The sequence below is a fragment of the Bos indicus genome, chromosome 4 (genome assembly GCF_029378745.1).
Source record: "Bos indicus isolate NIAB-ARS_2022 breed Sahiwal x Tharparkar chromosome 4, NIAB-ARS_B.indTharparkar_mat_pri_1.0, whole genome shotgun sequence".
In the NCBI taxonomy this organism is placed as follows: Eukaryota; Metazoa; Chordata; class Mammalia; order Artiodactyla; family Bovidae; genus Bos; species Bos indicus.
The window spans coordinates 90,777,791-90,785,315 of record NC_091763.1 but is presented as its reverse complement, the minus strand read 5'-3'; the positions used below and the strand labels follow the sequence as shown (position 1 = coordinate 90,785,315).

Sequence of the window (7,525 nt, the reverse complement as noted above, 5' to 3'; positions counted from 1 at the left end):
TAAGAATAGTCTAACATTGAAATAAAAAAATGAAATGTATTAAGAAAATTTTGAGATAAGAAGCAGACAGTTTTAGAAAGAATAAAATGAGATTTGTATCTAACTTAGGCTAGGTTAAATGAAGGCTTTTCTAAAAGCCCAGATTTAGTGTATAAAGGGCTTAAAGAATTCAATAATAATAATCATTTTATTATATAGTTATATAAACAAAAATGGTAAGCATCCATATTATTAGTTTGGAATTTAGCTATTCATTGGTTTATTAACATGATTTTGCACTAATTATTTTTTACAGTAATGTAGTAAAATACATATGATTCATGCTTAGCAAAATCCCATAGTCTCTTCACATAAAATATATGTGAAAATCATTAATTACATGTCCAATCCCAATGCACAATTCCTATGGTTCATGCCACCAGACAGGTGAAAATATGAAGTTCAGAGGGAATTCGCATCAATGTAACACTGTCGAGGTGAAGGGATGATTAGAAACCAGGGTGAAATGTGCCTCTAAGACCAGATCTGGAATAATCTAAATTCAGAAACATAGCCAAAGAAGAGCAGAGTCAAGCAGTTCAACACACAGGGAGCTGTGATATGAAAGGCAGGTAAGCAGGGTTGGGCAATCTGGGAGACAGCTGAAAGTTCAAGAGTTTTGTGGATAATACCTGTATTACAGAAATTTTTCTATGAGGATTTCTCTGCCAATGGTAAGTCTAAGGTCAGGAGTGGATAGAAAGCAAATTTACATCAGGATCCAAATCACAGAGAAGGAAAATGACAGAAGCTAGTGGTAATTCTGGTTTCTAACCAAATAGGCTATATAAAGTAGATGATAAAAAAGACAGTCATAGCTACTTAAGAAGGGTATTTTGGTAATTCTAGGAGAATTAGATATTCTGTGAAATGTGGTTAAAGATAGACACATTATCTATGTGGTCAAGTTCAAAAGAAGCTTGAGTGTAGGAAGTATTAAATTTCAAGTAGGCACACTTAACTTTCTCTAGGCAAAGACATGGATCATTCTTATAGGGGCAAATCATTACTAAGTGTTTGAACACTTTCAGAAGAAATTCATGATTCTGTGGATGCCACAGGAACACTCTCTGTTGAAGTTATACACTCCAGTTCCATAGAACAGACACATAGAACACTGTACTGTCCCATATATTTTTAAAAAGGGCAAAACAGTAGTGTCCTCAAGAGAAATAATGTAGTGCATTCCAATTAATTAATAGGGAAAATCTTGAAGTTTTCTAGAAATACTTTAAAAGAGAAAAATTATAGTCATATCAATTCAAAGTTTTGAACAATGGAATACTGTCATAAGTAAAGAAAAGTTTTAGAATTATTAATACTGTCTTTTAAAGCTACGTATCATTTACATGTCTTTATAATTTTTTACTTTTAAGGGATGCATCAAACAAATGGATCACAGCTGAGTAATTGAGGACTAGGTTTCAAGGATAGACACTGTTTTACATTGATGAGGTGTATAGAGTATTTTTAGACTTCATGAAGTGCAGCAGATAAGCTTTCATTCATCTGATGACAAACAAGACAAGGAGATATATTTGGGTATTTTAACTTTGCATAACATGTGTGCTCAACCCTTTTCTGTGGAACACTTCATTTAAAACTGATTACAATCACAGCTGCTACAATGATGAAGGGGGTTCCACAAGAGTTCTTTTTCAGGTATAGAGCATGTTACGACATTTTTGTGGAATAGGTTTTTACTTGCTTTCTCATCTTAAAAATTTAGATTACTCATCTATAACCCATTATACTACTGAAGATGGAGATTTATGCCTCAGACAATGTATATATTTTCTGGCAAGAGACTGAAGAGTGACAGCACGCTAGTAGACACTTTTATAGAACTGGTAACACAGGAATAGATTGCAAAGTACTCCTCAATCATATGCAAAAAGCAATCTTAGTAAGCTTGCAAGCAAGGCAAACCTACAAGTTCTGCCACTGCATATAAAAATAACAGATCATGATAGAAATCACAGCTGTTCGGTGGTTGCATTTTTTCCTTAAATCTAGATAAAAAAAATTAACCTTGATTTTATCCATTTTTATGTAAATTTTAATTAAAGAGACAGAAGGTGTTCAAGAATGATATATGACAGTGGGGATAAAAACCAAAGAAAACACCTCTTGTCCACATGCTGCTATAAATGATAATACTTACATAATTATAAGAAGTGGCCTATGTAAGTCCCATTCTAAACTGTGTGATTTTAGAAAATATCATACAGAAAATACCAGTTATATTTTTAGTTTCAGTGGACTTCCATAGCTCATACATAATATAAATGAAATGGCATATAGAAAAAAAAAAAAAAAGAAAAAGAAAAAATTCCTAGTATGAGACAGCTAAACTTCCTAACAGTAGGGATTAAGCCATGAATTATGCATACTACAGGTGTACTTCCTGGAAGTAAAAAGCTTGGAAGCACTCTCCATTATAAAAGCACACTTACATAAAATTCATCCATTGCATAAGCAGTGTTTAGCAAGCCTCAGCACCAACAAAAGAAAAATGGTGGACAAAGAAATTCAGTTCTCAAGTAGCAATAAAAGTTGACAATTGTGGGTACTTAAAAAGTTTCAATCATTGTTTTTTAACATAGCAATTGTCATATATTATTTGACATTCACAATAGCTCTGAGCTGGATAGTATCTTTTTAAATTATTTTTCATTGTGATAGAAACTGCATAACACAAAATTTACCATCTTAACCATTGCTAAGTGTCAAGTTCAGGGGTGTTCAATATATTTACATTGTTGTGGAAGTAATAGCCAAAGCTTTTTCAACTTGCCAAATTGAAATTCTATACCTATTAAACAACAATTCCTCATCATTTCCTTCTCCAAACCCCTGAAAACCATCATTCTACTTTTTGTTTCTATGAATTTGGCTTCTCCTGATAAGAATGCTCAAACTGGGGTGGTCCTAAGATGGCAGAGGAATAGGATGGGGAGACCACTTTCTCCCCCACAAATTCACTGAAAGAACATTTGAACGCTGAGCAAATTCCACAAAACAACTTCTGAATGCTGGCAGAGGACATCAGGCACCCAGAAAGGCAGCCCATTGTCTTTGGAAGGGAGATGGAGAAGTCTTGAGGCTACTGTAAGAATAAGACTAAAAACCAGAGGCAGGAGGCTTAAGTCTAAATCCTGAGAACACCAGAGAACTCCTGACTCCAGGGAACATTAATCGATAAGAGCTCATCAAAAGCCTCCATACCTATACTGAAACCAAGTACCACCCAAGGGTCAACAAGTTCCAGAGCAAGACATACCATGCAAATTCTCTAGCAACACAGGAACATAGCCCTGATCTTCAATATACAGGCTGCCCAAAGTCACACCAAACCCACTGACATCTCAAAACTCACTACTGGACACTTTATTGCACTCCAGAGAGAAGAAATCCAGCTCCACCCACTAGAACACCGACACAAACTTCCCTAACCAGGAAACCTTGACAAGCCACACATCCAACCGCACCCACAGCGAGGAACCTCCACAATAAAGAGGAACCACAAACTGCCAGAATACGGAAAGGCCACCCCAAACACAGCAATATAAACAAGATGAAAAAGCAGAGAAATACTCAACAGGTAAAGGAACAGGATAAATGCCCACCAAACCAAACAAAAGAGGAAGAGATAGGGAATCTACCTGATTAAGAATTCCGAATAATGATACTGAAATGATCCAAAATCTTGAAAACAAAATGGAGTTCCAGATAAATAGCCTGGAGACAAGGATTGAGAAGATGCAAGAAATGTTTACCAAGGACTGTGTCCTCACTTTGGACTTCCCTGGTGGCTCAGATGGTAAAGCATCTGCCTACAATGCGGGAGACCCAGGTTCAATCCCTGGGTTGGGAAGATCTCCTGGAGAAGGAAATGGGAACCCATTCCAGTATTCTTGCCTGGAAAATCCCATGGACGGAAGAGCCTGGTAGGCTACAGTTCATGGGGTCGCAAAAGTCCAGACATGACTGAGAGGCTTCACTTTCATTTTCAGAAGAAATAAAAAAGAGTTAATATATAATGAATAATGCAATAAATGAGATCAAAAACACTTTGGAGGGAACCAACAGTAGAATAACAGAGGCAGAAGATAGGTTAAGTGAGGTAGAAGATAGAATGGTAGAAATAAATGAAGAAGAGAGGAAAAATAAAAAAGAATGAAAAGAAATGAGAACAACCTCAGAGACCTCTGGGACAATGTAAAAGTCCCAACATTCGAATCAAAGGAGTCCCAGAAGAAGAAGACAAAAAGAAAGACCATGAGAAAATACTTGAGGAGATAATAGTTGAAAACTTCCCTAAAATGGGGAAGAAAATAGTCACCCAAGTTCAAGAAACCCAGGGAGTCCCAAATAAGATAATCCCAAGGTGAAACACCCCAGGACACATATTAATCAAATTAACAAAGATCAAACACAAAGAACAAATATTAAAAGCAGCAAGGGAAAAACAACAAATAATACACAAGGGGATTCCCATAAGGATAACAGCTGATCTTTCAATAGAAACTCTTCAGGCCAGAAGGGAATGGCAGGACATACTTAAAGTGATGAAAGTGAAAAACCTACAGCCCAGATTACTGTACCCAGCAAGGAGCTCATTCAAATATGAAGGAGAAATCAAAAGCTTTACAGACAGGCAAAAGCTGAGAGAATTCACCACCACCAAACCAGCTCTCCAACAAATGCCAAATGATCTTCTCTAGACAGGAAACACAAAAAGGGTATATAAATTCGAACCCTAAACAATAAATTAAATGGCAACGGGATCATACTTATGAATAATTATCTTAAATATAAATGGGTTGAATGCCCCAACCAAAAGACAAAGCCTGGCTGAATGGATACAAAAACAAGACCCCTATATATGTTGTCTACAAGAGACGCACCTCGAAACAAGGGACACACACAGACTGAAAGTGAAGGGCTAGAAAAAGTTATTCCATGCAAATAGAGACCAAAAGAAAGCAGGAGTAGCAATACTCATACCAGATAAAATAGACTTTAAAACAAAGGCTGTGTAAAGAGACAAAGAAGGACACTATATAATGATCAAAGGATCAATCAAAGAAGAAGATATAACAATTATAAATATATATATGCACCCAACATAGGAGCACCGCAATATGTAAGACAAAGTATGAAAGGGGGAATTAACAATAATACAATAATAGTGGGAGACTTTAATACCCCACTCACACCTATGGATAGATCAACTAAATAGAAAATTAACAAGGAAACACAAGCTTTAAATGATACAATAGACCAGTTAGACCTAATTGATATCTATAGGACATTTCACCCCAAAACAATGAATTTCACCTTTTTCTCAAGTGCACATGGAGCCTTCTCCAGGATCGATCACATCCTGGGCCATAAATCTAGCTTAGTAAATTCAAAAAAAATTGAAATCACTCCAAACATCTTTTTTGACCACAATGCAGTAAGATTAGATGTCAATTACAGGAGAAAAACTATTAAAAATTCCAACATATGGAGGCTGAACAACACGTTTCCTGAATAACCAACAAATCACAGAAGAAATAAAAAAAAAATCAAGATATGCATAGAAACAAATGAAAATGAAAACACAACAACCCCAAACCTATGGGACACTGTAAAAGCTGTGCTAAGGGGAAGGTTCATAGTAATACAGGCGTACCTCAAGAAACAAGACAAAAGTCAAATAAATAACCTAACTCTATACCTAAAGCAACTAGAAAAGGAAGAAATGAAGAACCTCAGGGTTAGTAGAAGGAAAGAAATCTTAAAAATTAGGGCAGAAATAAATCCAAAAGAAACAAAAGAGACCATAGCAAAAATCAACAAAGCCAAAAGCTGGTTCTTTGAGAAGATAAATAAAATTGACAAACCATTAGCCAGACTCATAAAGAAACAAAGGGAGAAGAATAAAATCAACAAAATTAGAAATGAAAATGGAGAGATCACAACTGACAACACAGAAATGCAAAGGATCATGAGACTACTATCAGCAACTATATGCCAATAAAGTGGACAACTTGGAAGAAATGGACAAATTCTTAGAAAAGTACAACTTTCCAAAACTGAACCAGGAAGAAATAGAAAATCTTAACACACCCATCACAAGCATGGAAATTGAAACTGTTATCAGAAATCTTCCAGCAAACAAAAACCTAGGTCCAGATGGCTTCACAGCTGAATTCTACCAAAAATTTAGAGAAGAACTAACACCTATCCTACTCAAACTATTCCAGAAAATTGCAGAGGAAGGTCAACTGCCAAACTCATTCTATGAGGCCACCATCACCCTAGTACCAAAACCTGGCAAAGATGCCACAAAAAAGAAAACTACAGGCCAATATCACTGACAAACATAGATGCAAAAATCCTTAACAAAATTCTAGCAAACAGACTCCAACAACATATTAAAAAGATCACACATCATGACCAAGTGGGCTTTACCCCAGGGATGCAAGGATTCTTCAATATCTGCAAATCAATCAGTGTAATATACCACATTAACAAATTGAAAGATAAAAACCATATGATTATCTCAATAGATGCAGAGAAAGCCTTTGACAAAATTCAACATCCATTTATGATAAAAAAAAAAGAAACCCTCAAGAAAGCAGGAATGGAAGGAACACACTTCCACATAATAAAAGCTATATGTGACAAACCCACAGAAAACATTATCCTCAATGGTAAAAAATTGAAAGCATTTCCCCTAAAGTCAGGAACAAGACAAGGGTGCCCACTCTCACCATTACTATTCAACATAGTTTTGGCCACAGCAATCAGAGCAGTAAAAGAAATAAAAGAATCCAGATTGGAAAAGAAGTAAAACTCTCACTGTTTGCAGATGACATGATCCTCTACATAGAAAACTCTAAAGACTCCACCAGAAAATTACTAGAGCTAATCAATGAATATAGTAAAGTTGCAAGGTATAAAATTAACTCACAGAAATCTCTTGCATTCCTATACACTAACAATGAGAAAACAGAAAGAGAAATTAAGGAAACAATTCCATTCACCATTGCAACAGAAAGAATAAAATACTTAGGAATATATCTACCTAAAGAAACAAAAGACCTATATATATAAAACTATGAAACATTGGTGAAAGAAATCAAAGAGGACACAAACAGATGGAGAAATACACCATGTTCATGGATTGGAAGAATCAATATAGTGAAAATGAGTATACTACCCAAAGCAATCTATAGATTCAATGCAATCCCTATCAAGCTACCAACGGTATTTTTCACAGAACTAGAACAAATAATTTCACAATTTGTATGGAAATACAAAAAACCTTGAATAGCCAAAGTGATCTTGAGAAAGAAGAATGGAACTGGAGGAATCAACCTGCCTGACTTCAGACTCTATTACAAAGCCACAGTCATCAGGATAGTATGGTACTGGCACAAAGACAGAAATATAGATCAATGGAACAAAATAGACAGCCCAGAGATAAATC

General features: G+C 35.6%; 1 non-coding gene across 1 annotated transcript; it reads left to right on the top strand.

The window, feature by feature from the left end:
- Window positions 1-3,844: 3,844 nt before the first annotated feature.
- Window positions 3,845-3,916, top strand: TRNAC-ACA (transfer RNA cysteine (anticodon ACA)). Its single transcript has one exon. It is a non-coding gene; the product is annotated as a tRNA-Cys (tRNA).
- Window positions 3,917-7,525: the final 3,609 nt, after the last annotated feature.